Genomic DNA, 27,206 nt, shown 5'->3' on the forward strand with positions numbered 1-27,206 from the left:
GCGTGGGGAGAGAAGTTGAACTTGGAGTTGGAATGACAACAATATCCTCCCCCCCCCTCATTTGGCAGTGAGTGTCGGCAGGCTCTTTGAGCCCAGTTTCTCAAGCGTACGCTGTGCTCATTGACCTGTTCTGCCAGCCAAATGGGGCAGCACCTCAGGTTTAAAATGTTATCCATGTTTTCCTGTTCACCCACCCAGGAGCTCACTTCCCTAACTCAGTAAACTCCTCTCTGCCCTCTGACATTACACTTCAAAGTAAATTTGTTATCAGATCCTTATGTCACCGTACACCACCCTGAGATTCATTTTCATTCAGACATTCACCATAGAACAAAGTCAATGAAAAACTCCACGCAAAGACCGACAAACAACCACTGAATAAGGCAAACTGTAAAAATACAAAATAAGAAATGGATAATAATAATAATAATTAAATGCATATGTAAAGGGGGTTTCTCCTTTTTCTTTGTTACTGTGTATGTTAATCAAAATGGCTTCTTTGTTTTGTTAAAAGTAGGAATGCTTCTTTGTTACGAGAGAGTGCTGGAAACTTGTTTGAGTTAAAATTTACTGATAACGAGAATTGTATTCCTTTGTAAACCAATTGGGATTAATGTTGTTCTTTCTTCTGAGTCTGTAAGCTATTGTTGGCGGGCTTTTGGGGAGATCGGCGCGAGGGGGTGAGGGAGAGAGGACGCAATGCTGTAAACTGGGCGAGGAACGGACCCCAAGCGGGGGTCCGAGGCCAGGAGGTACCCCGAGGAGAGGAGACGAAGATAGATGCGCTTGGTTGACCACTCGGGTGGTCCTGAGCTGCGAGTCGAGGAGTTCGGAGGGGACCGAATGGTGGCCAGAAGACTTCAGTAATTGAGCTCCAATGGTTGTGCACGAAGTGGTTTGGACTATGATAAGTTTGGTGCCTTTTCTGTATTTTCTTATCCTTCATATATACTGTATCGTTATTAATCACTTAGTTATATTAATCTTTATAAATTGTACTCATTTAATCGCATATGGTGTACTGTCTGTTTTTGGGCGAGGTGGGGACATCACACAGCATCCACACCAGCTGATTACCCAGTTTGGCGGGGCCGAAGGCTGCTCCCCCTAGACGAGAATGAGCTGAGCGAGCCTGAGGTGACCCGGGGGGGGGGGGGGGGTGTGCATATACATACATAACTAAAACTGAGGACATGAATTGTAGATTCCTGGAGTCCATAGGTTATGGAATCCATTCAGAGTTGAGGTGAGTGAAGTTGTCCACACTGGTACAGGAGCCTGATGGTTGTAGGGCAAAACTATTCCTGAACCTGGTGGTGTGGGACCCAAGGCTCCTGCACCTCCTGCCCGATGGCAGCAGAGAGAAGAGAGCATGGCCTCGGTGGTGAGGGCCCCTGATGATGGATGCTGCTTTCTTGTGGGAGCGCTCTTTGCAGAGGTGCTTGTTGGAGGGGAGGGTTTTGCCTGCGATCCACTGGGCAGTTTCCACCATTTTTTTGTAGGCTTTTCTGTTCTGGGGGGTTGGATTTTCCATACAAAGCCGAGATCCAACCCCTGAATGGCACCCCTCCCCTATATATACCTTTGATACCGAGTAGTACAGGACAGGGGCCAGCTGGTGGTGAAGCGGCGTCAGCACTGGACGTCAAGGCGGAAGGTCCTGAGTTCGAATCCAGCCGGGTCCCAACCTGGGCAGCAGCAGCGTCTGTGCAGAAGAAAGGCCGGGCGATCTACTTCTGTATCTTGCCACGAAAACCCTACCAGCAACTACACGATCCACAGGGTCGCCATGAGTTGACAATGACTCGATGGAACTCAGCCACAACAATATAGTACAGAAACAGGCCCTTTGGCCCATCTTGTCCAGGTTGACCACGGTCCTCACCAAGACAAAGTTTTGAAGACAAACTTGTTACTGGAGGAGATCGCTGCTTGACATAGACAAAGGTGTGGAATGCACACAAAGGTGACTTGCTGAGGTACTCGAGCATTTTGTGCGTGTTGTTTCAAACCATTGATGCTCACTTGAGTCCCACTTGCACACCCAGAGCAGGTGACAGACGCAATGGGCATCTCCATGGTGGGGTGATAGTTCCCTTTGCCTGGTCCCGTGTCCTGTATTCTGCACACACAATGTGGTCTCCCCTGCACTGTAGAAACTGGACATAGATCGACTGCAGCAAGAAGGAAAGAGAGAGAAAGGGGAGGAGGGACGGAGGGAGAGGGAAAGTTTGAGTGAATGAGTGTGAGCGAGAGAGAGATCCCTTTACAACTACTGGGTACTTGGAGGAAGATGGATAGATAAGAATTAGAGAGAGAGAGAGAGATCTCTTATTCCTTTACAACTGTTGGGTATTTGGAAGGAGCAGATTGTCTTTTCTTTGCCCTTTTCAGATGGCTGGTGCAGGAATTATGTGCCCTGCCCTGTCCCTTTAAGAAAACTAGCTACAGGGGAACGTGAACAAGAGAAAATCTGCAGATACTGGAAATCCAAGCAACATACACAAACGTACACAGAATTTTGGAGGGACTCAGCAGGCCAGGCTATGGAATAAAGTACAGTCGACAAGACCCTTCACAGGACTGGAGATGAGGAGTAGATTTAAAAGATGGGGAGGGGAGAGAGAAACACAAGGTGATATGTAAAACCTGGAGGGGTAGGGATGAAGTAAAGAGCTGGGAAGGTAATTGGTAGAAGAGATAACAGGACAGGAGAAGAGGGAATCTGATAGGAGAGGACAGCAGGCCATGGAAGAAAGAAAAGTGGGGAGGAACACCAGAGGGAGGAAATGGGCAGGCAAAGAGATAAGGTGAGAGAGGGAAAAGGGGACAGGGAATGGTGAAAGGGGGGCATTACCGAAAGTTTGAGAAATCGATGTTCATGCCATCAGATTGGTGGCTACGGATTATAAGGTGTTGTTCCTCCAACCCGAGTGTGGCCTCATCACGACAGTAGAGGAGGCCATGGATTGACACATGGGAATGGTAAGTGGAATTAAAATGGGTGGGCACTGGAAGATCCTGCTTCTGCCAGCGAACGGAGCGTAGGTGCTCGGCGAAACAATCTCCCAATCTATGGCATGCATTTCGTGTGTGCTACAGGGGGATGTTTCTGCTTTAAGGCAGTTGGGTGCTGGACATAATGTTGGTTTAGAGCACTCAGGAAGAAATGAATATATGCAATGCACTTTAAGACAGCTGGATTATATACTAATGATTTTGCCCCTTCAACACTGATGGGGCAGAAAGTACATTCTCTTTAAGACAATGAGGTATTGCTGAGAGTGACACACAAAGTGCTGGAGTAGTCCAGCAGGTCAGGCAGCATCTAAGAAAAGGAATGAACAGCTGACATTTAATAAGAAGGTGGAGGAGGGGAAAGAGTACAAGCAGGCAGGTGATAGATGAAGCTAACTGAGGGGAAAGGTAGGTCGGCTCTTAATCTGGCTTCTGTCACTTTCCTTTCCAGTGCCGATGAAGAGTCTCACCCGGAAATGTTGACTGTTTCTGCATCTCCATAGCTGCTGCCTGACCTGCTGAGTCCCTTCAGCGTTTTGTGTGAGTATTGCTTTGGATGTAGTTCAAGCTAAATTTATTATCAAAGTACACATACATCACCACAGTGTGTGCATTGCCCTTTTAAGATATCTGGGATGTATAAATAATACGTAAGAATCTCAGGCAGAGGGTGAATCAGAATTAGAATCGGGTTTAATATTACTGGCACATGTCGTGAAATTTGTTGCTTTGTGGCGGGAGTACAATGCAATACATAATAATGAACAAAACCCATATATTACAAAAAGAAATATATTTTTAAAAATAGCAAATAAGTAGTGCAAAAAGAAAGAAAAAACATAGAGAGGTAGTGTACATTGGTTTACTATCCGTTCAGAAATCTGATGGTGGCAGAAGCTGGTCCTAAAATGTTGAGAGTGTGTCTTCGGGCTCCAGTACCTCCTCCCTGATGGTTGCAATAGGAAGAGGGCATGTCCTGGGTGATGGAGAATCCTAAATGGGGAATGCTGCATCACCTTTTGAAGGTGTCCTCGATGCTGGGAGGCGAGTGCCCATGGTGGAGCCAGCTGAGTTTGCCACTGTGTGCAGCCGCTTCCAATCCTGTGCAGCTCCTCGTGTATTGCCTTTTTAGGCTGGCCGAGAGGAATAGAGATTGTGCAGAACACCTGGGGCAGAGTGAGTGCATTGTCAGCTTAAGGTCACAAAATGGCTGTATTGCTCCTTTAAGACAGCAGTGCAGGAGTGAACATTTTTATCCTTCTAGCCAGTCAATGCAGAGGTACTTGTACAATCCTTGTACCTGCTGGATATGGACAGTCCGTGCATTATAACCAGATCAGAAGGTGTGCATTGTAACACATCCAAAATGCTGGAGGAGTTAAGTAGGTCAGGGAACATCTATGGAAAGGAATAAACAGTCGATGATTTAGGCCAAGACCCTTCATCAGGACTGGAAAGGAAGGGGGAAGAAGCCAGAATAAGAAGGTGGGAAAGAGTGGGGAGGATGATGCACCATCAATAACTCACACTGAGACGTAGGCGAGATATCGGCTTTTATTGACTGGAAGAAGGAACCAGGAATGAGTGTCCATCATACTATGTCCTGGAGACTTGAGGCCGAGCGTCAGGCCTCAGATCGCCTTTATACAGGGGCCTGTGGGAGGAGCCACAGGAGCAGTCAGCAGGGGCGTGTCCAGACAGGCACATAGTTCACCACAGAGGACAAGCTAGAAAGTGTTGGGTGAAGCCGGGGGATGGGGTGGAAAATGAAGTAAGAAGCTGGGAGATGATAGGTGGAAAAGTTAAAGGGCTGAAGAAGAAGGAATCTGACAGGAGAGAAGAGTGGGCCAATGGGAGAAAGGGAAGGAGCAGGGGCAACATGGGAGGTGAAGGGCAGGTGAGGAGAAAAGGTAAGAGGACACTGAGGAAATGAAAAAGGGAAAGGGGAAGAAGAGGGAAGAAGGGGAGGGGGAAGGAGAGGGGGAAGGAGAGGGGAAAAAGGGAAGTGCAAGGGGAATGGGAAGAAGTGGGGGGGGGGATGTATGTATAGGCCCTTTGGCACTTGGGACAAAGTCCATTATCTCTTAATGGAACAGAAGAACTAGGAACAGGAGTAAGCCAAGCGGCTCATCTATATTGATCTTCGATTCAAAAAGATGATTTACCTCAGTAGTTCAATCACAAACAAGAGGTTTGTGATGAAAGTTCTCACCCCAAATATCAACTGTATTCTTTCCATAGATGCCCCCTAGCCTGCTGAGTTCCTCCAGCATTTTGTGTGTGTTTACTTCCTTAGTATATTCTTTCCGTTTCCATATCCATTGATTCCTATAGCATCATGGCTCTGTAGGATAAATATATATTACGTTTATCACCTTAAAAGGGCAACTGGACTAGAGTGTTCATTGCCACTTTAAGAACTGATGCGGCATGAATATGTTTTCTCCATTAAGATAGGATTAGAGGGAGCTTGTCACTTCCTCAGAACAACAGCTACAGGGAGTGGAATTGGAGCAATTGGAGGAAAATGAGTGTATTGCCTTTTTATGGTAACTGGGCTCTAATGTGTAAAGAATGAGCAATCTGTGTGTCCCTTGCAAATGGAGGATGCAGGTCGTTTTAAAGCAATTGGGTTAGAGTAAGTGCATTGCCCTTTTAAGAAAGGTTTGAAAGGATGCATCGCCTCCAAAAGGAGCGCATTGCCCCTTTAAGGTAATGGTGCATTTAAGGTGAGCTAGTCGGAGTGCATTGCCCCTTTAAGATAACTGGACTAACGAGTGAATTGTTGCTTTCCGAGTGAATCATTGCCCCTTTAAGGTAGCAGTTAGACAGCGCTCATTGACCCCCCTCAAAGTAACAGGGCTAGACGGACGGTTAACGAGAATTTCCCCTTGGGTGCTTTGCCCTCTTAACCGGGTTAGAGGGACCATACCGCCCCTTTCGAGGCTGGTGCATTGCCCCTTTAAGGCCGCCGTGTGCGCTGTATTGCAATGCGGAGCGTCCCGGGTGAGCACATGCTCCCCCTAGCGCCAGGATCGCAGGGTGACGGGCGGCGAGAGCGAGGCTCGGCTTCCCATTGGCCGCCTGGAGTTACATTCCATTCAGTTCGAGTGGTTCGGGCTGCACGGCTTCAGCGCAGTGTTGCGAGCTAATTATGGCAAGGACGTTCACTCATTCACACAGTGAGTATTTCGGGCCCTTTTGCACAGAACTGTACACGTTACAACCAGAGATACAAGGTTTCCTGCATTCTGATACAGCCAAGTAGCAAGCAAGCAATCGCGCTGGTTGTTTCCATGTGATTTCTTTGTTAGAACAGTTTTTTTTTAATGCGACCGGGGAACATTTCTGAGCCGGCCGAGGATTCCGTGTGAGCAGCGTGTTCGCCGCTGGTAAGTAGATTGGAAGAAGGTTCAAAATCAGCCCGTTGGTGTAAATCTCTTTTCAGTGTTTTTTTAAGTGAGTGAAGGTTGCTGCAAGTTGCAACAGAGAAGATTGTTGGCGTGTTTTATCTGTACAGTACAGCCCTTCCCCTCTCTCTGTCTCTGCCCCTCTGTGTTGCTGTAGTTTTAGCCCAAGAAGAGGAGAGGAATTTTGCTGAAAGGACTTTTTGGAAAGCCGCTGTTCGCGAATCGAGAGGGTTTTTGTTTTGCATTTCGCCGTTTCTTCGAAGCTGGGACAGTAATGATCAGTGAGAGAGAGATAATCTCTGTCGTGTTTGCGAAGGATTTTGTTTAAATCAGTGTTATTTTCTTGTACCGCGTTCGTATTATGAGGGATGTGAAATTCCAGAGAGGGAGTGTGTTTACACAATAGGCATAAGCCAGGTTCCAGAGTGGACTTTCCGACAGATTTCCTGCGATTTTTTTTGTGTTTTAGGACAAGCGTTACCGGCCAGTCCGCGGGCATTTAGAGCCAGGGCTGAATCCCCCCCCCCCCCTTGGAGGCATGAGGAGGAATTTACTTGGGAGGCTGCTCCCAAGTAAATAGTCTGGGGGACGATTTAGAATGGAGAGAGAGAGAGAGGGAAAATACCGTGGACGGCGGGGGTTGAAATCGACCCGTTTAAAATACAAGCTACTCCTTAGAAAAGCGAGGCAAACTGTAATTAAATAAAAATCCCGAACATCCCTTTAGAGGCGAAAGGATTTTAATATTAAGGATTGCGAGTTCTGAGGGTGTTTGATTGGATCAGTCCGGGAAGTCAGCGAAGGTTTATTTAATACATGGTAAACCACCAATACTTTATTTAAATAACTACTGCCCGCTGTTAATACGTATGTTTGCTTTTTTTGAAAATCGGTTTTCTGGTTTGTGTGTTTCTGTGGTGAAGGAGTCTTCTGCTTCACTGATCGGTGTATAAAATTGATCGATAAGAGTGTCGCAAATTTATTCCAAATAGTAGTAGATAAAACTGGACGGACGCACCCTGTGCAGAACCGAAATTCTTACCCAGTTTTGCGGCGGGAGGGGGGAGAAGGTCAAGAAAATGCGAAATAAGAAATGATCTTCAGTAGTGATTTTCTTTTACCCTCCGTGGTAGTGCCTGAACGCCGGGATTTCAGGTGGCGTGGCGGAGGCATTGCTGTCTCCCCGGCATGGGTTCCGCAGGACGGGGCGCGAATCCGGCTGGGCTCCCGGGAGACGATTTCATTTCGGATGTTGGGGGGCATTGGCAGACGTGTTTGGGGCTTTTGCCTGGTTTAGATCTTAGGCGCTGAGATGCTTTCGGGTAAAATTAGAAAATTGGAGGGGCATTGCGTCCCTGATCACTTCAGTCTTGACATTCGCTGACAGTGGGCGTTTCTTCTTCAGTCTCTCTACCTGTCTCTGTTTCCCACTTTTCTCTCGTCTTCCCTCTTTCTGCCTATTTCTCCCTGTCCATCACTGCTCCGAACCGTCCCTCTGTACCTCTCACTCTTCCATCTCGCCTCCCTCATCCATTCCCTCTCTCTCCCGTATCCCATCTCATCCCTCTCTCTCCCGCATCCCATCTCATCCCTCTCTCTCCCGCATCCCATCTCATCCCTCTCTCTCCCGCATCCCATCTCATCCCTCTCTCCCGCATCCCATCTCATCCCTCTCTCTCCCGCATCCCATCTCATCCCTCTCTCTCCCGCATCCCATCTCATCCCTCTCTCTCCCGCATCCCATCTCATCCCTCTCTCTCCCGCATCCCATCTCATCCCTCTCTCTCCCGCATCCCATCTCATCCCTCTCTCTCCCGCATCCCATCTCATCCCTCTCTCTCCCGCATCCCATCTCATCCCTCTCTCTCCCGCATCCCATCTCATCCCTCTCTCTCCCGCATCCCATCTCATCCCTCTCTCTCCCGCATCCCATCTCATCCCTCTCTCTCCCGCATCCCATCTCATCCCTCTCTCTCCCGCATCCCATCTCATCCCTCTCTCTCCCGCATCCCATCTCATACCTCTCTCTCCCGCATCCCATCTCATCCCTCTCTCTCCCGCATCCCATCTCATCCCTCTCTCTCCCGCATCCCATCTCATCCCTCTCTCTCCCGCATCCCATCTCATCCCTCTCTCTCCCGCATCCCATCTCATCCCTCTCTCTCCCGCATCCCATCTCATCCCTCTCTCTCCCGCATCCCATCTCATCCCTCTCTCTCCCGCATCCCATCTCATCCCTCTCTCTCCCGCATCCCATCTCATCCCTCTCTCTCCCGCATCCCATCTCATCCCTCTCTCTCCCGCATCCCATCTCATCCCTCTCTCTCCCGCATCCCATCTCATCCCTCTCTCTCCCGCATCCCATCTCATCCCTCTCTCTCCCGCATCCCATCTCATACCTCTCTCTCCCGCATCCCATCTCATCCCTCTCTCTCCCGCATCCCATCTCATCCCTCTCTCTCCCGCATCCCATCTCATCCCTCTCTCTCCCGCATCCCATCTCATCCCTCTCTCTCCCGCATCCCATCTCATCCCTCTCTCTCCCGCATCCCATCTCATCCCTCTCTCTCCCGCATCCCATCTCATACCTCTCTCTCCCGCATCCCATCTCATCCCTCTCTCCCGCATCCCCCCATCCCTCTCTCCCGCATCCCCCCATCCCTCTCTCCCGCATCCCCCTCATCCCTCTCTCCCGCATCCCCCTCATCCCTCTCTCCCGCATCCCCCTCATCCCTCTCTCCCGCATCCCCCTCATCCCTCTCTCCCGCATCCCCCTCATCCCTCTCTCTCCCGCATCCCCCTCATCCCTCTCTCTCCCGCATCCCTCTCTCTCCCGCATCCCCCTCACTCCCGCATCCCCCTCACTCCCGCATCCCCCTCATCCCTCTCTCCCGCATCCCCCTCATCCCCCCTCTCTCCCGCGCCCCGTCTCTCTCTCTCTCCCTCTCGCATCCCGTCTCTCTCTCTCTCCCTCTCGCATCCCGTCTCTCCCCCTCCCTCTCGCATCCCGTCTCTCCCTCTCCCTCTCGCATCCCGTCTCTCTCTCTCCCTCTCGCATCCCGTCTCTCTCTCCCTCCCTCTCGCATCCCGTCTCTCTCCCTCCCTCTCGCATCCCGTCTCTCTCCCTCCCTCTCGCATCCCGTCTCTCTCCCTCCCTCTCGCATCCCGTCTCTCTCCCTCTCCCTCCCTCTCGCATCCCGTCTCTCTCCCTCTCCCTCCCTCTCGCATCCCGTCTCTCTCCCTCCCTCTCGCATCCCGTCCCTCTCTCCCTCCCTCTCGCATCCTGTCTCTCTCCCTCCCTCTCGCATCCCGTCTCTCTCCCTCCCTCTCGCATCCCGTCTCTCTCCCTCCCTCTCGCATCCCGTCTCTCTCCCTCCCTCTCGCATCCCGTCTCTCTCCCTCCCTCTCGCATCCCGTCTCTCTCTCTCTCCCTCCCTCTCGCATCCCGTCTCTCTCTCTCTCCCTCCCTCTCGCATCCCGTCTCTCTCTCTCTCCCCCTCTCGCATCCCGTCTCTCTCCCTCCCTCTCGCATCCCGTCTCTCTCCCTCCCTCTCGCATCCCGTCTCTCTCTCTCTCCCTCTCGCATCCCGTCTCTCTCTCTCTCCCTCTCGCATCCCGTCTCTCTCTCTCCCTCCCTCTCGCATCCCGTCTCTCTCCCTCCCTCTCGCATCCCGTCTCTCCCTCCCTCCCTCTCGCATCCCGTCCCTCTCTCTCTCCCTCTCGCATCCCGTCCCTCTCTCTCTCCCTCTCGCATCCCGTCCCTCTCTCCCTCCCTCTCGCATCCCGTCCCTCTCTCCCTCCCTCTCGCATCCCGTCTCTCTCTCTCGCATCCCGTCCCTCTCTCCCTCCCTCTCGCATCCCGTCTCTCTCTCTCGCATCCCGTCTCTCTCTCTCGCATCCCCTCTCTCTCTCGCATCCCGTCTCTCTCTCTCGCATCCCGTCTCTCTCTCTCGCATCCCGTCTCTCTCTCTCTCGCATCCCGTCTCTCTCTCTCTCGCATCCCGTCTCTCTCTCTCTCGCATCCCGTCTCTCTCTCTCTCGCATCCCGTCTCTCTCTCTCTCGCATCCCGTCTCTCTCTCTCTCCCATCCCGTCTCTCTCTCTCTCCCATCCCGTCTCTCTCTCTCTCCCATCCCGTCTCTCTCTCTCTCCCATCCCGTCTCTCTCTCTCTCCCATCCCGTCTCTCTCTCTCTCATCGTGTCTCTCTCTCTCTCATCCCGTCTCTCTCTCTCTCATCCCGTCTCTCTCTCTCTCATCCCGTCTCTCTCTCTCTCATCCCGTCTCTCTCTCTCCCATCCCGTCTCTCTCTCTCCCATCCCGTCTCTCTCTCTCTCCCATCCCGTCTCTCTCTCTCTCCCATCCCGTCTCTCTCTCTCTCCCATCCCGTCTCTCTCTCTCTCTCCCATCCCGTCTCTCTCTCTCTCTCCCATCCCGTCTCTCTCTCTCTCCCATCCCGTCTCTCTCTCTCCCATCCCGTCTCTCTCTCTCTCATCCCGTCTCTCTCTCTCTCATCCCGTCTCTCTCTCTCTCATCCCGTCTCTCTCTCTCTCATCCCGTCTCTCTCTCTCCCATCCCGTCTCTCTCTCTCTCTCTCTCGCATCCCGTGTCTGTCTCGCGTCAATGGACAATAGACAGTAGGTGCAGGAGGAGGCCGTTCGGCCAATCTAGCCAGCACCGCCATTCACTGTGATCATGACTGATCATGCACAATCAGTACCCCGTTCCTGCCCTCTCCCCATATCCCTTGACCCCGCTATCTATAAGAGCTCTATCTAACTCTCTCTTGAATGCATCCAGAGACTTGGCCTCCACTGCCTTCTGGGGCAGAGCATTCCACATATCCAACACTCTCTGGGTGAAAAAGTTTTTCCACATCTCTGTTCTAAATGGCCTACTCCTTATTCTTAAACTGTGGCCTCTAGTTCTGGACTCGCCCATCAGCGGGAACATGCTTCCTGCCTCCAGTGTGTCCAATCCCTTAATAATCTTATATGTTTCAATCAGATCCCCTCTCATCCTTCTAAATTCCAGTGTATACAAGCTCGGTCGCTCCAATCTTTCAACATATGACAGTCCCGCCATTCTGGGAATTAACCTTGTGAACCTCCGCTGCACTCCCTCAATAGCAAGAATGTCCTTCCTCAAATTTAGAGACCCAAATTGCACACAATACTCTAGTTGTGGTCTCACCAGGGCCCTGTACAGCTGCAGAAGGACCTCTTTACTCCTATACTCAATTTTTCTTGTTACAAAGGCATCCCGTCTCTCTCTCTCACTCTGGCATCCCGTCCCTCTCTCTCTCCCTCTCTCGCATCCCGTCTCCCTTCCCCGTCTCTCCCCCTCGCATCCCTCTCCCCCTCTCTCGCATCCCGTCTCTCTCTCTCTTCCCCTCGCATCCCTCTCTCCCTCTCTTGCACCCCGTCTCTCTCTCTCTTCCCCTCGCATCCCGTCTCCCTTCCGTCTCTCCCCCTCGCATCCCTCTCCCTCTCTTGCACCCCGTCCCTCTCTCTCTCCCTCTCTCGCATCCCGTCTCCCTTCCGTCTCTCCCCCTCGCATCCCTCTCCCCCTCTCTCGCATCCCGTCTCTCTCTCTCTTCCCCTCGCATCTCTCTCTCCCTCTCTTGCACCCCGTCCCTCTCCCTCGCTCTCTCTCGCATTCCGTCTCCCTTCCCCGTCTCTTTCCCCCCCGCATCCCTTGATCTCTCTCTCCCTCTCTTGCACCCCGTCCCTCTCCCCCCGCATCCCTCTCTCTCATACCGCAGTAAAGTTTTGGGGATGTTAATTGTGCGTTTATCCGAAGGGGAATGCCCAACAGAACTCAGAATCCGTTGTTCCAGTTTGGTGTCTGACAACCACAAAACCCCGAGGTGGAACTGAGATCAATTTTGTCAAGCGATCGGATTCCAGTTTCCCCAACCTCTATCTGAAGCAATTCGCCGCAACTCCCCGCAAAATGCCGCGCGTAATTAATAGTTTTGTCCTTCTGTATTGTTGACAAGCTGGTTATGATTAGCAGTTTTGAGTCACTGTTTATGAGAAAATTGGCGGTGAGATGGGGAAAGTCTTGAAGAGGGAGGCGGCGTCCGTGGAAAATCTGCTGATTTTTTTTCGCTGCTGAGCTGGGTGTGTACAGTACAGTCGCAGCTCGTGGTTTTAATCTAACTGGGCTGCTTCTCAAAACTGAAACTAAATAGGGTTTCATACCGGGCAGCTGGGATGTTTTATCGGCTGGGGACGGTATGCGGGAGACGATATATTTCTAAGTGGTGGCGCGGCGGGCGGAGGGAGCTTCTGGTGCCGGGTAGAGCGGCTGGGTGGGAGGCGAAGAGGATGACTGCTGGGTGGGAGTCTGCCAGGCAGATATCTAGCAATCCTTCTCAGATCAGACACGATCCCCTCACACTGCAGGTCGAAGGAGCGAAATAATTTTAGGGCGTTTTTTAAAACTCAGACTTCGCCTTCAATTTCTCAGTTTTCGCCTTGGCAAAATCTGCACGTTTTGTTGACTTTGGGGGCCAAATATTTCCGCGGGAGGGGGGGGGGGCGATTGAAAGAGTGAGTTAAGAACCTCTCACTGAGATTGCTTGGGTTGGTCTGCGTGTCTAACCTGTGTATCCGTCTGGGCTGCTTGTGCAGTCCGTGAACTGGGCATGCAAAGACCACCTTGTTAATAAAATGGTGTTTAATGTGTGGTGGTGGGGCGGGGAGTTAAAGTGGGTGTGCGAGGGTAGTGTGAAGGGTGTGGAGATCAGTCTGTGTGTAGTGTGTATACACAGCAGCAGTTCTGTGTGCTTGAGTATTAGGGTGGGGTCCATGCAGGTGTGTATGTGTGTGAGAGAGAGAGAGACAGACACAACTGGAGTGTGAAAGGGTGGAGGTGTGTACCCTCCGGTCTGTCTGCATATAGTGTGTGTGAGCAGAATGTGACTGGAAGGGGGTATGCACCTACCAGTTAGTGTGTAGTGTATGTGTATGCACACCCATTTTTTCAGTGGGCTCTGTGTGTGTGTGTGTGTGTGGCTGGGAGAGATGTGACATGCAAGCACACCAGATCATGATGGCCTACAGGACACAAGCGTGTGAGTGTGCAAGTGTGCACTCTTCCCACCTGCATGTCCATATTAGAGACCGCCTTTCGAACCGCACCGCCCAGCATCCCCGATTTAACCCTAGCCTAATCACGGGACTAATTTACACCTGCTGACCAGTATGTGTTTGGAATGTGGGAGGAAACCAGAGCACCCTGAGGAAACCCGCACAGGGAGAACGTGCAGACTCCTTACAGGCAGTGGTGGGAATTGAACTGAGACCACCTGTACTGTAAAGCGTTGTACTAACCACTACGCTACCATGCGGCCCTACTTAATTAGTAAGGAAGGCAAAGGTAATGGGGAGAAGGCAGAGGAATTTAGCTGAGAGAAATAATAAATCAATGAAGATGGAATGGCACAGCAGACTCAATGGGCTGAATGGCCTAATCCTGCCCCTGTGTCACAGATTGTGGGTGATATGTGATAGAGCTCCGTGTTCCTTTCTCTTGATGTCTTGTAGAACTGCTGGTGTCTAACATTCTAGTTAATGACCGACTCGGTTCCTGTTGTTATCTGTTGTTGCCCTGTATGTTGAAATGTTTCTTAATCGCACCTGGAAGGTCTGCCTCTTAATTTTGTGTGTGTGATCCTCCATCTCTAAAATCCTCACCCAGCAGAAATAATTTCACTCTCGTGATACCCATTTGATTTTTTTCCCCACCTTCAGTGTTTCAAGCTGAGTTTTAGCTTCTGAGTTCTGTAGCATCCAGTCTACAACATAGAACATTACAGCCCAGTACCGACCCTTTGGCCTACCATGTCATACTGACCTTTTACCCTACTCTAAGAGTAGGTTAATCAATCTGACCCTTCATTCCTACATAGCCTTCAAATTTCCTATCATCCATGTGCCTATCTAAGAGTATCTTAAATGCCCCTAATAGGGTGACGGGGTGGAGGTATGTCTCCACCAAAGGAGGTGTAAGGTGCTCCTGCCCTCTGCTAGCCTGCAGGTCACTCTTGGGCAAGGCAGCATCTGCTTCATTTCCCCTCCACCCACCTCCGATCTGGGTGACGTGAAGCCATGGGAGCAGGTGGTGGATGTCCCAAGTCCTGGTTGTGTGACCACTGACACCAGGCAGACAATCTTTGAAGAGTTTTGATAATGGCTGGGGTCCCCCGTCTTGTAAAGACGTTGCCCAGAAGAAGGCGATGTCAAACCACTTCTGTAGAAAACACATGCTAAGAACATTTATCATGGACAGACCATGAATGCCCACATCGTTCAATACAGCACGTAGTGATGGTTGAATGTATCTGCCCGTACCACCACCCTAGTGTTGCTTACCACTCACTGAGTACCAATGACATTCCCCCCCCCCATACTTTCCTCCAATCATTTCAAAATGATGTCTCCTTGTGTTAGCAATTCACATGCTGTTGAGAAGTCTCCAGCTGTCCACTCTGTGACTCTTTTCAAACAAGAGACCTCCCGTCCACCTTTGCCCCAAAGGGAAAAGCCCCAAGCTTGCTCAACCTTCCCTCTAACCTGAGACATGCTCTCTAATTCAGGCAGTGTCCTGGTAAATCTCCTCTGCTCCTGGGACTTCAGTTTAACGTCAGAGAGTGTCCACGGTATATAACCTGAATTCCTCACTCTTCACAGACGTCCGCAAAACAGAAGGGAAACAAAACAAAAGCCCCAGAGAATGAATGACAGAGAACGTTTGAGCCCCAAACCCCCCCCCCAACTCCCACGCACAGGCAGCAGCACTCCCCCCTCTCACTCCCACCACTTGTTCAATCAAAAAAGCATCACCCCCCCTACCACCCAACATGCAAGCAAAAGCAAGCTCCCAACTTAACTCTGGTCTGGAACACTTTCTCATCCAGACCATTTAATCAGCTGGCCTTCATTTTGTGTGCCCATCTTAACATTGGGACAACGGGAGTCCATATTGCACCACGCCTCCCCTCGCCATTCTGCACTCGGATGGATGGTGGGTATTCGGTGGTGCGTCTCCATGTTGCACACCCACTCCTGATGATGCCTCGAGTTCATGCTAACGACTAATTCAGCATCCACCTTTACCTCTTGTCGTCCCTGTGTGTCGACACGTCTCCTAATCCCCTCTAGGTCTGTCCCTTAATTTTCCAAGAGTGATCCTACAACCCCAGGACATCCGCACCACCCACAATGTGCTCTCTTCTTGTTACTACCATCAGGGAGGAGGTACAGGAGCTTGAAGACATGTACTCAATCTTTTAGCATCAGCTTCTCCTCCACCATCAGATTTCTCAGCAGTCCATAAACATTATCTTACTGTTTTTCTCTTTTTTTTTGCACCATTTATTTTATATACTTATAGTAATTTTAATGTATTGTGCTGTACTGCTGCAGAACAACAAATTTCCTGACATACGTACATCAGTGAAAGTCAACCTCATTCTGATTCATCTCTTAAAATCCCTGCCCAGCAGAAATAATTTCTCCCCTATCGATTTTTATTTTTCCCCTCAGTGTTTTGAATTGTGCTTTATCTTCTGAACGCCTTAAAATCAAGTCTAGTTTATGGTTGTCTCCCCTGCTACTTAAACACAAGAGATTCTGCAGCTGCTGGAAATCCCGAGCAACACACACACAAAATGTTGAAGGAACTCAGCAGGTCAGGTAGAGTCAGTGTTTCGAGCTGAGACCCTTCATCAGGACTGGAAAGCAAGGGGTCAGAGGCCCAGGATGAGAAGGTGACAGAAGGGGAAGGAGTACAAGATGACAGATGAAGCCAGGAGGAGGGGGATGATGGGAGGCAATAGGCAGAAGGGCTGAAGATAGCCTTTCACCTTTTCCACTCTTGCTGCTGTCCAGGCAGTGGTTCATCCTCCACAATTAAATCTCTCCAACTGAACCCAGTGACATTGTGAAATTCTCCCCTTTAACCATAACTGTGTTGGGATACTGGAGATTTAATTCATCCCTACCCCCCTTCCGTTGTTATGTAGAGTATGGGACCCCCTGAAGTTTTACACTTTGTATCACTACCTCCTTCCTTTTGTGATCTGTGTCGTAGGCAACAGCAGCAAGTTTCCTCCGTAAGTCATTGATCTATGGGTGAGCTTCCCAAGATCTTTTATCTTTCTCCAAAGGACCTTGCCATTTTCTGTACACCACACGGAGCTTGGGTACTGTCAAAATGCAGTGTCTTTCACTATTCCTACTCAACTTGAACACAAGGAAAATTAAATACAATTTACAAGGCACAAGTTGATTTTGAAATGTGTTGAGCCTGAAAACGCGTACTTTAAGCTCACCCTACTGTTAAGACTATTGAATAGTCACCTAGTTGGATAAGATGGACTCTTGACCTCATGATCTTCTTCATTATGATCTTGCACCTTATTGTCTACGTGCACTGCACTTCTTCTGTAGCTGTTACACTTGATTCTGCATTTTTAAACCTTGTTTACCTCAATGCACTGTGCAATGGTTTGATCTGTATGAAAAGTACATGAGGCAAGCTTTTCATGTCATCTTGGCACTTGCGTCCATAGTCAATCAATTTGAGTTTGTTCCTTGACACACACCTTGCGGTTCAGACGAGTGAGTTGCAGTTGCATCTTCTGAGATCACCTAACCAGTTCATTGTAAACTTCCTGCTTTCTGGAACTTCCTTTTCCCACAGTCAACCACACAACCAATATTGGCATTGTTAATAAACTGCTTAATCATAGCCCCGACACTTGTAATAAAGTCTTTTGCGTATATTAGTTTTTTTTAGAAAAGGAAACGTACTGGTAGTCTGTAAGTGGAAAGCCATTACATGCAGCTCTCTGGTCACTGAAATAATTATTGAAATAACCTCTTCCATTTTCCCACTGTGCTATTTTTTTTGGATCTTGAGGAATTGAAACTTGTGCTGTTGCATTGATGGGTTCATTACTCAGGATTAAGGCATTAATATTAAGGGTTCAAAGGTCTAAGTAGCTTAAATCTTTTTGATCATATATGAAAAAAAATCAGTAGAATTTATGAAAATACTTAGCATAAAAACTGACAAACAACCAATGTGGAAATGACAGAACTATGCAAATAAAAATATGACTGAGAACTTGAGTTGTAGAGTCTTTGAAAGTGAGTCCTTAGGTTGTGGAACCAGTTCAGAGTTGAGGCGAGCAAAGTTATCCACGCTTGTTCAGGAGCCTGATGATTGGAGGGTAATAGCTGTTCCTGAATCTGATGGTGTGGGATCTGAAGGTTCTGTACCTCTCTCCCGATGGTCGTAGAGAGAAGAGAGCATGGCTTGGATGGTAGAGTTTTGATGCTGGATGCTGCTTGTAGATGTGCTGAATGGTGTGGAGGGCTTTGCCTGTGAAGGACCGGGCTGTATGTACTCTCTGGGGCCTTTTCTGTTCCTAGGCATTGATGTTTGCATACCAGGCTGCGATGAAACCAGTTTGGATGCTCTCCATTGTCATATTGGTCAATTTTTTAGATAACATGCCAAATTGATTTGTAAGGGCATCAAAGGTTATGTGGAAAAAGCAGGAGCATGTGGTTGAGGGGGAGAATAATGGCAGAACAGACTTGAAGGGCTGGATGACCTAATTCTGCTCCTATGTCTTATGGTCTCTGATCAACACAAACTTCTAAGAAAGCAGAGGTATTGTCCTACCTGCTATGTGACGGCACTTACTACTGGTCCCAGGACAGATCTTCTGATGTTTTAATGCCCATGAATTTCAAGCTACTGACCCGCTCTGCCTCTGATCCCCTAATGAGGACTGACTCATGGACCTCTGGCTTCTTGCTCCTATTGTCGATAATCAGCTCCTTGGTTTTGCTGACGTTGAGTTGAGAGGTTGTTGTTGTGGCTCCACTCAACTAGACTTTCAATCTCCTTCCTGTGTGCCTGGAAACAGATCTTGAGCCTGCACCAAAAAGCACCCGGCTTCCGCAGAACTTTAAACACTGTCGGCACACTCACGCCATATAAAAGTTATTTTTAAGCAAAAAGCACATCAATGCATCTTAATCTAGACTGCAGACTTTCATTTAAAAACAGTGGACTGTTAAATTATTAATTAGGATAAATGATCCTTGATATACCCAGACATAAAATAACTAGAAGGAACATCAATTCATTCAAGTTAACTGGTCAAACAGAACTAGTCAGGACCAATACACAATATTCAATCATTGGGTTTCAAGCTTCATCTTTGTTTGCCATATATACTCAGTTGCCACTTTATTAGGTACCTTTTGTATTAAATACAGTGGCCACTGAGTGTATATTCGAGATCTTCTGCTGTTAGCCCATTTGCGTTAAAGTTTGGCATGTGTGCTTTCGGAGATGCTCTTCTGCACACCACTGTTGTAACGTGTGGTTACTGTCGGCTTGAACCGGTCTGGCCATTCCCCTGACCTCTCTCATTAAATTAACAAGGTGTTTTCACCCACAGAGCTGCCACCTATGTCGAGGTTTTTTTTTGTTTTCTCACAGCGTTCTCTGTAAACACTAGAGCAGGGCTTCCTGAACTTTTTTTTATGCATGGACCCCCACCGTTAACTGACGACCCCAGGCTGGTGACCCTTGCTCTAGAGACTGTTGTGTGTGAAAATCCCAGGAGAACAGCAGTTTGAGATACTCAGACCACCCCATCTGGCACCAACAATCATTCCACTGTCAAAGTCACTAAGATCACATTTCCTTCCCCATTCCGATGTTTGGTTTGAACAACTGAACCTCTTGTCCCTGTCTGCGTACTCTTGTTCATTGAGTTGCTGCCACATGACTGGCTGATCAGATATTTACATTAATGAACAGGTGTACCTCGTAAAGTGGCCACTGAGTGTGTATTTGCATGTGTTAGGAATTTTCTGGGGTGTGTTGGTGCGACATGGAACAAAGCCTTTCAACAATTATAAAAGATAAGGAACTGTACAAAAATAAAATTGAAGGTTTAAGTATGAATGTTGAATGAAATGTGCAGAAATATATAAATATCAACATATTTCCAATGTAAACAGCAATATAAAAAGTGGCTTTAAGGTATGTAGTGCTGTGATTGAGGTAATAAATGGTGGGGGTGGGGGTCTAACTGGAATGGTTGATCAGACTAACTGACTGGAGGATGAAATGTTTTAAGTTTTGCTTTCTTTAAGATTTCACTTATAGCTGCAAGAGGCATTTAAAGTAAATTCAAAGTTCAAAGTAAACTTATTATCAAGGTACTTATGTCACCATACATAATTTCCTGTGGGCATACTCAACAAATCTATGGAATAGTAACTACAACAGAATCAGTGCAAGACTGCACCAACTTGAGTGTCTGAACCAGAGTGCAGAAGAGAATAAACTGCATGAGTAGAAGAATAAATAATAATATTAAATAAATAAGCAATAAATATCAAGACCATCCAATGAAGAGTCCTTGAAAGTGAGTCTACTGGCTGTGGGAGCGTTTCAATAATGGGGCAAATGAAGTTGTCCCCTCTGGTTCAAGAACCTGATGGTTGAGGGGGTAATAACTGTTTCGGGACCTGGTAGTGTGGGTCCTGTAACTTTTTCCTGATGGCGGCAATGGGCAGAGAGCCTGCCCTGGGTGGTGGGGGTGCTTTCCTGCGACAGTGGTTGTACTCAGAGATTTAGCAGGATGCTGCTTGGATGCAAGGGCAGGAGGTGTAAGGCGAAGTTAGACAGACTTGTGTTGTTTTCTCTGGAGGCTGAGGGGAGACCTGATGGAAGATTATGAGAGGTACAGATGGAGGGTCCAGGGTCAAAATGTCTAATACTAGAGGGTATGCATGTAAACTGAGAGGGGGTAAATTTAAAGGTTTGTTTTGAAAAATGGGGTGCTTGGAATGTGCCGTCAGGGGTGACAGTGGAGGCAAGTTACTGTCGAGAGCATTCTGACAGTTGCATCACCCTCTGGTATGGAGGGGTCTTTGCACAGGACTGGAAAAAAGCTGCGGAGGGTTTCAAACTCAGCCAGCTCCATCATGGGCACCAGCCTACCCACCATTGCGGCCAACTTCAAAAGACGATGCCTCAAGAAGGTGGCATCCATTATTAAAGATTTTCACTGTCCTGGACTTACCCTCTTCCCATCAGGGACGAGGTCCAAGGGCCTGAAGACACACACCTGATGTTTTAGGAACAGCTTCTTCCCCTCCGCCACCAGATTGTTGAATGGGCAATGAACCCATAAACACTAGCTCAATTTTTGCACTACTTATTTTTTCATATTTCTTATTGTACTGCGTTCAATGGTTGTTGTCTGTCATGTCTGACCACAAGACATAGGAGCAGAATTAGGCTGTTCAGCCCATCAGGCCTGTTCTGTTGACGATGCTAGGAGACCTGTGTGGGAGAAGTTTTTAAAGTAGAAAAGCCTTTGCACAGGGGTAGTTCCACTCTCTTGATCTCAGAAGTCTGGGTGCAGTGGTACAAATAAGCATCACAAGCTGGGGTCCTCCTTGGTTGCAGTAGATGGCCTTGATGCCTTCTATGCCTTGTCATGTCCTTTGCTCTCCATGGAGAGCTGCAGTACCATCTTCCTAGCCATTGGATCTCATCTGCCCAGTCCGCCAGAGCTGACTGTGCATGTATCTCTATCTCATCGGTTTACAAAGCGACTCTTGATTGCATACAGCCTCTTGGAGCCACAGGTGAGAGCTGAGTATCCAGAGGGCACCAAAGTTGAGTGAGCTGCGCTGGAATGGACATTAAGAGCCCCTTTCACGACATATGTCAGCGATGATCATGATTCTGATAAAGACATTTAACAGGCCCTTAGAGAGCATATATCAGGGGTCTGTGCTACTCCTGGCATGGACCAGAAGAACATTTTAAATGACCAGAAGTTTATAAAAACACTCCACATTGGCGTAGTAGTTAGCACAATATTTTACAATGCCTGTTACCTGGGTTCATTTACCACAGAGGTCTTTAAGGAGTTTGTACGTTCTCTTTGTGACTACGTGGGTTTGTGGGTGCTCTGATGTTGTCCACAGTTCGAAGACGGTTCCAGTTGGTAGGTTAATTGGTCATTGTAAATTGCCTCATGATTAGGCCAGGGTTAATCGGGGAGGCATGGCTCAAACGCTGGAAGGGTCTATTCCACGGTGTATCTCCATAAACAAACAAATACATTTCCCCAAGTTGTAAGGAATGTTTGAATCGGTTAGGACTTTATTCCCTGGAGTGTAGGAGATTGAGGGGAAATTTGAAAGAGATAAATTATGAGGGGTATAGATGGGGTAAATGCCGGCTCTTTCCACTGAGGTTGGGTGAGACTGGAGGGTTGGGTTGAGGGTGAAAGGTGAAATGTTTGTGGAGAACATGAGGGCGAACTGCATCACTCAGGGGTGGTGCAAGTGTGGAACAAGCTGTCTGTGGAAGTGGATGTGGTTCGATTTCAACCTTTAAGAGTAGATTGGATGGGAGGGGCATGGAGGGCTGTGGTTAAGGTGCAGGTCGATGGGACTAGGCAGAATTTTGTTTCGGCGTGGACTATATAGACCGAAGGCTGTAGTTCTGACTCTGAAATATTTCTAGTAAATGCAGTCTGGTGTCTCTAGCACTGCAGGAGTGACGTGTAGTCACACATCTTGTTCTCCTCCCTAACTTGGCAGAGTTTACTGGCAAACTTCAGCGACCAACATAATCTCTGCCTTAATTACAGTAATGGGTCAGTAAAGAGAAGCTTGGAGGGGAGGGCTTTCCAGCTGAGCTCTCGTCTCTTTTACCTGTTAGGGATGGTGTCTGTGGCAAAATTTATAGAAATCCAGAACCAGGTTTATAATCGCTGACGTATGCCGTGAAATTTGTTGTTTTGCGGCAGCAGTACAGTGCAATACATAAAAGTACACTATAAATTACAGTAAGAAATATATATTAAAGATAAAGACAGCAAAAATAATGTGGTAGCGTTCACAGGTTCAGGGTCCGCTCAGAAATCCGATGGCAGAGGGGAAGAAGCTGTTCCAAAATCTGTGGGTGTTGCTTCAGGCTCCTGCACCTCCTCCCTGATGGTAGCAATGAGGAGAGGGCATGTTCTGGGTGGTGGTGGGGGGTCCTTAATGATGGATGCTGCCCTTTTGAGGCATCGTCTTTTGAAGGTGTCTGCGATGCTGGGGAGGCCAGTGCCCATGATGGAGCTGGCTGAGTTTGCAACCCTGTAAATTCCATGCATGGCAAGCCATTTTTAATCCCCAGAATGCAGCCGGTTTCTTCTGCAAACCACGGAGTGATGCCAGGTTTAAAAAGACCCAAGAGGAAGATTTCTTGGCCGCCGTGTGATGGTCCATCATGTTGTGTAAGCACTGACTGAGCAGAGCTTTCTACTCGCAATATATCATAGTTTAAATCCATCATTATCCTTTCAGTCCTAATTAGGAAAAGCATTTTGTCATAATAACATTCAAACTATCTCCTTGCAGAAAGAGCCATTATAAATGGTTTTAACCTCGGCCAGCGATGCTGGTGTGGAACCCTGTACCTCTTGGCTGCTAGCTGGAGTGTGTGTGTGCGTGCGTGTGTGTGCGTGCGTGTGTGTGCGTGCGTGTGTGTGTGTGTGCGTGCGTGTGTGTGTGTGTGTGTGTGTGTGTGTGTGTGTGTGTGTGTGCGCGCACGCGTGTGTAAGTAACCTGGCACTTGGGCACATGTGGCTCACTTGTCTGTGCGACAGCACTAGGAGGGTTCTGCGGTGTCCTAGCTGCCGTCTTTTGGGTGACTTGACTGTGTCCGCGTGGCTTTCCGCTGGGTATCTGATTTTTTTCCCACATTTCAAGGATGTGTGGGTTAGGGTTATTAAATTGTGGGCTCGCTATATTAGTGACTGGAGCATGTGAGACTTGTGTGCTGCCCCCTTCCCCCCAGCACTTCCTCGAACTGTGTTGGTCATTGATGCAAATGGTGTATATTACTGTGTTTTGATGTACACCTGACGAAGCTATTCCTTGAAGATATTTTTTTAATTTTTAAAGTCTAAAGGAGATGTGCAAAGCTAGTTTTTTCACACAGTATTGGGTGCCTGGAGTGTACAGGCAAGGATGATAGAGGTGTTGAAGAGGCTCTTGGACTGGCACCTGGACATGCAGAGAATCTAGGGGGGTGGGCATTGTGTAGGCAGAATGGCTTGGTTTAGTTAAGGCATTTATCATAGCACAGTATGGGTCCTTTAGAGTTATAGAGCACTGCAGCACAGAAACAGGCCCTTTAGCCCATCTAGTACATGCTAAACTGTTGTTCTGCCTAGTCCCATCGACATGCGGCCGGATCCCGCCCATCCATGTGCCTATCTAAACTTCTATTATATACACAAACTTTTCCAAACTTAAATGTTGCAAATGAACTTCCACTGGCAGCTAGTTCCACACTCGCATCACCCTCTGAGTGAAGAAGCTCTCTACCCCCCCCCCCCACCAGGTTTCCTTTTACCTTTCACCCTAAACCCCTGACCTCTAGTTGTAGTTTCAGCCAACCTCAGTGAACCCTACCTATACCCCTCATAATTTGTGTACCTTTATCAAATCTCCTCTCATTCTCTGAAGCTCCAGGAGAGATTCTCCTAATCTCTTCAACCTTTCCCTAACACTCAAGTCCTCAAGTCCTGGGAACATTTTTGTAAATCTCCTGGGTATTTTGTTTTTCAATCTTATTAATATCTGTCCCGTAGGTAGATGACCAGACTGCACACCATTTGGCCCATGATGTTGTTTTGGCCAATACCTCCACATGCTGAGCAAAGGTAGGCTGGGAACATTGTGAGGTCAGGGGTCACCTCCTGCTATTCAGAAATGTCCATGTAGCTTTACCTTGTTACCTGCTTCTCCCTCCACTGAATCAAAACTAGCAAAGCCCTGGACTCCTCAATAACAAACCAATCTAAATATTGTCATGTACGCTGGGGTACAATCCAACCTCTGTTTTGCATGCCATATGGATCTTTTCAGTACGTCAGTTGAAAGGCATTGACAGAGTGGATGTGTCTAGTATGAGAGGACATGACTTGAGGATTGAAGGGCGCCCATTCAGAACAGAGATGTGAAAAAAATTTTTTAGCCAGAGGGTGGTGAATCTGTGGAATTTTTTTGCCACGGGTGGCAGTGGAGGCCAAGTCATTGGGTGTATTTCAGGCAGAGATTGATATGTATCTGAGTAGTCAGGGCATCAAAGGTTATGATGAGAAGGCGGAGGAATGGACTAAAGGGGAGATTGGATCAACTCATGATGAAATGGCGGAGCAGGCTTAATGGGCTGAGTGGCCAACTTCTGCCCCTTTGTCTTATGGTCAGTACACTGACATAGTGAAAGGGAAAAACAACAGCGCAGGGTGACATGGTAGTGCTTTACTATACCTAAGACCCCGGGTTCATTTCCCACCACTGCCTGTAAGGAGTTTGTATGTTCTCACCATGACCACATAGGTTTCCTCTGGGTGCTCCGGTTTCCTCCCACAGTCCAAAGACGTCCCAGTGGATAGGTTAAATTGTCCCATGATTAGACTAGGATTAAATCAGGGGATTGCGGAACAATGTGGCTGAAAGGTTCTGTTCCATGCTGTTTCTCAATAAATAAAAAATAAAGAAAGAATTAAGTCTGAATTTACGAGAAAGTGCAGGCAAGACCATATGAGGTAGATTGTAGGATCGTAGGAGGGGACTGCGTCAGATGCACAGCATTTATTGGTATCCAGTGATACCAACAAGCTGGACTTGGACTGCTGAGGTTAGGAGAGTGGAACTGCCCCAGTGCAACGGCTTTTCCACTTTAAAACTCTCCCGCAGAGGTTCTTGTCATCACTGGACAGGATGAACACCCACCACCACTCACCGATGCCCTGTGCCTATGATGCTGCTGCATGCAATATGTGTTTTCAGCACCCCTGTGCATATGTGGATTGATGTTTATGATAAACTCTTCAATAGTCTTATAGCAGCGAGACGCAAGCTGACCTTGAGCTTGGAAATTCTTGCCTTCATGCTTCTGTATCATCGCCCCGATGGGAGGGGGGAGAAGGAGGAATGTCTGCAGTGTGACTGCATACGTGAGCGTAATTTTACAAGATATGGTTGGGTTTTGGCAGAACCTCCTCAAGCCCAGGACATGTTGAAGATCTGCGCAACCTAAATATTTTAAATTAATTAATTTGGACATGTGGACATCACTGGCATGTGGACACCTGAAAGGCCTAGATAAGGGGTTCACAACCTGGAGTCCAAGGACACTTTGGTTGACAGTATTGGTCCAAGGCATAAAAAAGTTCGGAACCCCTTGTCTAGGTAGAGTGGGTATGAAGAGGATGTTTCTAGTAGTGGCTCTTGGATCAGAAAGCACAAACTCATAATAGAGGGACATCACTTTAATGATGAGGAGGAGGAATTTCTTCAGCCAGAGGATGGTGAATCTGCGGAATTCATTGCCACATACAGCTGTGGAGGTCAAGTCACTGGTATATTTAAAGCAGATGTTGATCGGTTCTTGATTAGTAGAGGCATCATGGGTTATGGGTCAAAGACAAGAACGGGGTTGGGAGGAATAGTAAATCAACAATGGAATTGTAGAGGAGACTTGATGGGCTGAATGGCCTAATTCTGCTCCTATGGCTTATGATCAGTGCCAGAGTTTATTCAATTTCAGTTCTACACAACCATGTGGATGAACCTAGTCACACATGCAATAGATTCAAGATGATTTATTGTCATTCTTAAGTACACAAAGGTAAAGAAGAACAAAATGATTGTAACTCTGAATCCAATGCAGCATAAAAAAACTATATATAAAAGCAATCCTTTTAAACAAATGTATGCATAACTGTTGACTATGCTCATGTATATTGTACATAAGATTAGCTGATACATTTTATGTACGTAAATGACGCTAGGTGCAGGAGAGTCTGAACATAAGGTGACTGATAGGAAATGATAAAGTTGCTGAATATGGATGTTGGGGTTGTGGTGAGGTGGGCTAGTGGGCGGAGGTGTTGACCAGCCTGATGGCTTGGGGAACGTAATTTTCAGGCCGAGAACCTTCCCAAGGAAGGGTCTCGGCTCAAAAAATGGACTGTTCGTTCATTTCCATAGATGCTGCATGACCTGCTGAGTTCCTCCAGCTTTTTTGGGGGGGGGGGGTGTGTGTGTGTGTGTGTGTGTGTGTGTGAGTCTGTGTGTGTGTGTGTGTGTGTGTGTGTGTGTGTGTGTGTGTGTTGCTTTGGATTTCCAGCATTCGCAGACTTTCCCTTGTTTGTTTGTGGTTCTGGTGGTCCTGGCATGGATGCTCTGTTGCCTCTTCCCTGATGGGAGTGGGACAAACAGTCCATCAGCAGGTTGGGTGAATTGAATCAAATTGACTTTATCTCTACATCCTTCACATACATGAGTAAAAATCTTTATGTCTCTGTCCAAATGTGCAATCATAGTAATTTATAGTAGAGAGTCAATGTAACATAGAAATACACTCAAATCAGCATGAATTAATCAGGTATCCTTCATGATACTGCTGGTCTTTTACTGGCACCTTTCTGTATATACTGTATCTGTCCCACTGTTGAGTGGTTCCCTTGTACAATATGAAGGATTCTTGACCTCACAATCTACCTAGCCACCTTCGTGCATCTTGCCTGCCCACACAGCTCTCTCTCTGTAGCTGGTACACTTTAATCTGCATTCTGTAATTGGTTTCATTTGTCCTGCCTTGACTCACTAGAGTGTAATGATGTCAGGGTGGCATGTAAAACAAAGTGTTTCA

At 48.0% G+C, this 27,206-nt stretch overlaps 1 protein-coding gene across 4 annotated transcripts in view; it reads left to right on the plus strand.

Annotated features, from left to right (window-relative positions):
- Window positions 1-6,100: 6,100 nt before the first annotated feature.
- The window catches only part of LOC132377710 (plexin-A1-like), a 442,266-nt gene continuing 421,160 nt past the window's right edge, over window positions 6,101-27,206 (plus strand). The window contains exon 1 of one of the 4 annotated variants that reach the window (XM_059943957.1): window positions 6,101-6,200. The gene's annotated coding sequence lies outside the window, so the exon portion shown is untranslated. Of the gene's footprint in view, window positions 6,411-27,206 lie in introns of all 4 variants that reach the window. The other 3 variants (XM_059943960.1, XM_059943958.1, XM_059943956.1) reach the window with 3 other exon arrangements.

Source organism: Hypanus sabinus, chromosome 19, assembly GCF_030144855.1.
Source record: "Hypanus sabinus isolate sHypSab1 chromosome 19, sHypSab1.hap1, whole genome shotgun sequence".
Taxonomy (NCBI): domain Eukaryota; kingdom Metazoa; phylum Chordata; class Chondrichthyes; order Myliobatiformes; family Dasyatidae; genus Hypanus; species Hypanus sabinus.